Here is a 5,000-nt window from a genome sequence, read left to right as displayed (position 1 = left end):
ATCCGCTGCGCAAACAACCGCCTACAAAACAGTACCTATTTCCTCCCTCCCTCTTTACCCTTCCCCTTCGACCCCCCTAACCCCCCCAACCCCCAATCCCCCACTCACAACCCTCCCCTACCCCCCTCTCTCTCTCCCCCCGGTCTGAATAGGATTCACCCTTAATCCTAGCACCCGATCCTTGTCTGCCAGCGACTCTTGGGACAATTAAACTGTTGATGTCCTTTAATAAAGAGGCGGCGGGAGGGGAGAGAGGGAGAGATAGAGGTGGGGGAGGGGGGAGGGAGGCCGAAACGAGGGGAGAGGATGGCCGGGGAGGGGGGGAGGGCGAGGGGAAGGGCGAAGGAGAAGAGAGGGGCGGGCGAGGGGAGGAGAGGGGAGGGCCCGAGCACAATAACTACTGATCGCCCTAACAAACTGGATATAAGTCATCCCAGTGGCATCGATTTCCAGAGTGCCTCGCGTCGACACATGCGACAGCGTTGTCAGCGCTTGCGGAGGGCAGCGTTGCAAGGGGCGGGATTGTGCTTGGCCATATGGCGCTTGCTTGCACAGGAGACTCGCTCGCAAGCTCTCACGCAATGATGAATGCACATTACCCACAACTACATTTGAATATACGTATGTATGCGCGCTGGAGAGAAAGATGCTCGCAGATGGTCTCACGCGCGTGCAGCGGTACGGCTCGCAGCTGCGGTTCTTTTCCGTTTGCCTTTTTTACTGGCCTCGCAGATTATACGTATATGCGTTTATTGTTTGTATATGTATATGAAAAATAGATATGCGTATATTCAGTATATCTATAGATGTAAATACATCTGTATATAGCTATATGCATACAACCCCCCCCCCCCCCTCCCACCCCCCCCCCCCACACACACATATAATAAATATCTATAATTATATATATATATATATATAGATAATATATATATAATATATAATGTATATGTATATACACATGTATATGCATATATATATAATATATATATATATGTATATATATATATAGACAGATATATATATATATATATATATATATATATATTTATATATATATAATAAATATACATACATACACACAAACACACACACACAACAACACACACACACACACACAAACACACACACAAACCCACACACACACCAACAAACACACACATATGTAATATATATATATTTATAGATATATATATCACACAACCAACACACACACACACACCTACCCAAATTGATAGATGCGTTTGAGTGTAGTAGAGTGTGTGTGTGTGTGTGTGATAAAAATAAACTTTTCCTTCTTAAACAACTCCCATTCCACAATGATGACCATAGACCTGTCATCTCACAAGAATCTCCTTCAGAACTGAACTATGATGTTAACTTTGGCTCAGTGATGACCTAACCAGACCACACACACACACACACACACACACACACACGCACACACACACACACACACACAGCCTACATAAGTCTCAGCTTTTTTCCCTCATATGGTACTCCTCCATCAGCGCCTTGTCTTGGAGGCCCGTTTTCTAACATTTCAAGCTTTCACTCGACCTACCCGTTGGTCTCGAAACCTCGCAGCTTTGCATACAACCTTACCATCGTCCATTCTCCTCTTTTTTATTATCCCCTCGTATGTCAACTTCTCCTCCCCTTCTCACTGTCCTCTCCCCTCTTCCCTTTTTTTTTCTTTTTTTTTGTGATTTGTTTATCTGTTTTATCTATTCTGTTTCTTCCTTTGTGTTGTCTTCTCTTACCATCCTTCCTTTTTTTTCTAATTTTCTTCCTTCTCCATCCTGCTCTAACTACTTCCCCTCTTCTCCCCCTACCCTAAACCTCCCTTTCACCTCGTCTCCCCTCTTCCACTTTCTTTTTTTCCTTCTTCCCATTCCTTCTCTCTCTCTCTCCCCCCTCCATCTTTCCTTTCCAAATACCTCTCCTAACTCTCAACCCCCAACCTCCCCCTCCTCTCTTCCCGTCTATCCCTCCCCCTCCATTCTCCCTGTTCCCTCAACGAGTCCTGCCATTCCCCGTCTTCCCTTCATCTCAGTCCCTTTCCCTTTCTCTTACCTTTAACCCCCTCCCCCCTACCCCCACCTTCAATCCTCCCCCCTCCCCCCTCCCTCCCACCTTTAATCCTCCTCCCTCTTCCCACCTTCAATCCCCACCCCTCCCCACATATTCAATCTCCTCCCCTCCCCCCTCCCCCCTTTCAATCTCCTCCCCTCTCCCCTCCCCCATTTCAATCCTCCTCCCCCCCTTTTAATCTCCTCCCCTTCCCCCCCCCCCCCCCCCCCCCCCCCCCCCCACCCCCCCCCCCCCGCCTCCCTCTTTCCATCTCCTCCTCCCCCCCCCCCCCCATTTCAATCTCCTTTCCCCCCCCCCTCCCCCCCCCTTCAACCCCCTCCCCACCCCCACCCCTCCCGCCCTCCCCCCTTTCCCCCCCCCTCCCCTTCCCCCCCAACCCCCGTTTCAATCAAGCCTCCCCCTCTTCAATCCTCCTACCCATTCCGAGCAATCCTCCTCCCCCCCTTTTAATCTCCTCCCCTTCCCTCCCCTCCCTCTTTCAATCTCCTCCTCTCCCCCCTCCCCATTTCAATCTCCTCCCCTCCCCCTCCCCCCCCTTTCAATCTCCTCCCCTCCCCCTCCCCCCTCCCCCCTTTCAATCCTCCTCCCCTTCCCCTCCCCCGTTTCAATCCTCCCCCCATTTCAATCCTCCTACCCTCCCCCCTTCCCCCTTTTCAATGTCCTCCCCTCCCCCTCTCCCCATTTCAATCCTCCTCCCCCCCTTTTAATCTCCTCCCCTTCCCTCCCCTCTCCCCCCTTTCAATCTCCTCCTCTCCCCCTCCCCATTTCAATCTCCTCCCCTCCCCCCTCCCCCTCTTTCAATCTCCTCCCCTCCCCCCTCCCCCGTTTCAATCCTCCTCCCCTTCTCCTCCCCCCATTTCAATCCTCCTCCCCTCCCCCCTTCCCCCTTTTCAATGTCCTCCCCTCCCCCTCTCCCCCTTTCAATCCTCCTCCCCTCCCCCCTCCCTCCCTTTCAATCTCCTCCCCTCCCCCCCTTTCCGCCCCCTCCCCTCCCCCCCCCCCCCTTTCACTCCTCCCCCTCCCCCCTCCCCCTCTTTCAATCTCCTCCCCTCCCCCCTCCCCCTTTCAATCTCCTCCCCTCCCCCTCCCCCCCTTCCCCCTTCCCCAGAGACACAATCAGGTGACCGAGGCGACGCCAGTCCCGCCCGCTCCGACGTCTCCTCCATAACCGCCGTTTGTGACGCGGCTGTAATTACTATCTATTAAGAAGACGCTGATTATAGAATATTATACGTTCGCACCTGCTGCACGCATTATCACACACAATAGGCGGGCCCGGCGATCATTGCTAACTGCCCGACCCTCCCTCCTCCTCCTCCTCCTCCTCCTCCTTCTCCTCCTCCTCCTCCTTCTCCTCCTCCTCCTCCTCCTCCTCCTCCTTCTCCTCCTCCTCCTCCTTCTCCTCCTCCTCCTTCTCCTCCTTCTCCTTCTCCTCCATCACCCCCATCCTCTTCCTCCTCTCCCTCCTCCTTGTCCTCGTCCTCCTCCTCCACCTCCACCTCCTTCTTCTCCTCCTCCTCCTCCTTGTCCTTGTCCTCATCCTCGTCCTCCTCGTCCTCCTCTTCCTTGTCCTCGTCCTCGTCCTCCTCCTTCTCCTCCTCCTCCTCCTTCTTCTTCTTCTTCTTCTTCGTCTCCTCCTCCTCCTCCTCCTTCTCCTTCTCCTCCATCACCCCCATCCTCTTCCTCCTCTCCCTCCTCCTTGTCCTCGTCCTCCTTCTCCACTTCCTTCTTCTCCTCCTCCTTGTCCTTGTCCTCATCCTCGTCCTCCTCGTCCTCCTTGTCCTTGTCCTCGTCCTCGTCCTCATCCTTCTCCTCCTCCTCCTTCTTCTTCTTCTTCTTCTCCTCCTCCTCCTCCTCCTCCTCCTCCTCCTCCTCCTCCTCCTCCTCCTCCTCCCCCCGCTCCTCTTACTCCTCCTCCACCTCCCTTTCTCCGTATCCCCTCCCTCTTTCCCCTTCTCCCCCTCGACTCGCTATAACCTCCCTTCCTCCCTCTCTCCCCTCCTCTTCGTCTCTCCTCCCATCCCCATCCACTCCCTCCTCTTCCCTCTTCCCCTCCTCCTCTCTCTTTCCTTCTCTATTTTCCTCTTCCTCCTCTTCCTCCGTCTCCACCCACCCTTTCCCTCCCCCCTCTCCCCCTCTCCCTCCCCCCTCTCCCCCTCTCCCTCCTGCCCCCCTCCCTCTTTACCCCCACCACCTAAACCTACCATATGTCGTGAGGAACCACTGGTACCCCCCCCCCCCTCTTTAGTCTTAGCCTATGGAGTGATTATGTTTTTTTTTTTTTTTTTTATAAGAAATATATACTTGTATAAAGCAGAAAGATGTCAAGAATCAAAATTTCTTGGCAAAACGTGGAGGAATTTGTTGACAGTGTCACCATCGGGAAAATCAAAAAGAGGAGGAGGGGAGGGGAAGTTGACAGGGATGAGGGGGGAGGGGAGGGGATCGTTGTGAAGGGGGGTGGGGGGATGATCTCCCGATGGCGTGTCATAAGATTTACTAATTATGTCGTAAATCCTGAGTCGAAATAATCTTAATTGCCACAAAAAAAAAGAAAAAAAAATCCCGAGTTATCATATGCTTAATTTTCTTCCAGAAGCCGAATTATAATAAACTTAATTACGCCACGAAAACAAAGTTCCTCGCCTGTAAATTCCTCGCCGTGTGCTGGAGGCTGTCCCTTCCTAAGTCTGCTTTATGGTGTGGCCGCAAGCTGGCAGGGGAACTCCTAGCGTGACACCATAGCCATGACAGACGTGCGGGTGATGGTGACCGCTGATGGTGCTGCTTCGCTCGGCGATGGTGGGGGTGGACGATGAGATATAGTAATACAGGAACTTAGAGAGGAAAAAAAAAGGAGAAAGAGAGGAAGAGAGAGAGAGAAAGAAAGAGAGAGAGAAAGAGAA

The 5,000-nt window shown here is 52.6% G+C and overlaps 1 protein-coding gene across 1 annotated transcript in view; it reads left to right on the top strand.

Moving 5' to 3' along the window:
- LOC122256144 (uncharacterized) overlaps window positions 1-5,000 on the top strand; it is a 352,187-nt gene that overhangs the window by 59,611 nt on the left and 287,576 nt on the right. Inside the window, exon 2 of the mRNA XM_086549962.1 lies at window positions 4,691-5,000. This exon is cut by the window's right edge and continues 506 nt beyond it. The gene's annotated coding sequence lies outside the window, so the exon portion shown is untranslated. The remainder of the gene's footprint in view (window positions 1-4,690) is intronic.

This window comes from Penaeus japonicus, unplaced genomic scaffold (assembly GCF_977035675.1).
Source record: "Penaeus japonicus unplaced genomic scaffold, GWHDUDI00000001_assembly GWHDUDI00000022, whole genome shotgun sequence".
NCBI classification, from domain to species: domain Eukaryota; kingdom Metazoa; phylum Arthropoda; class Malacostraca; order Decapoda; family Penaeidae; genus Penaeus; species Penaeus japonicus.
This window is presented reverse-complemented; position numbering and strand designations above follow the sequence as displayed.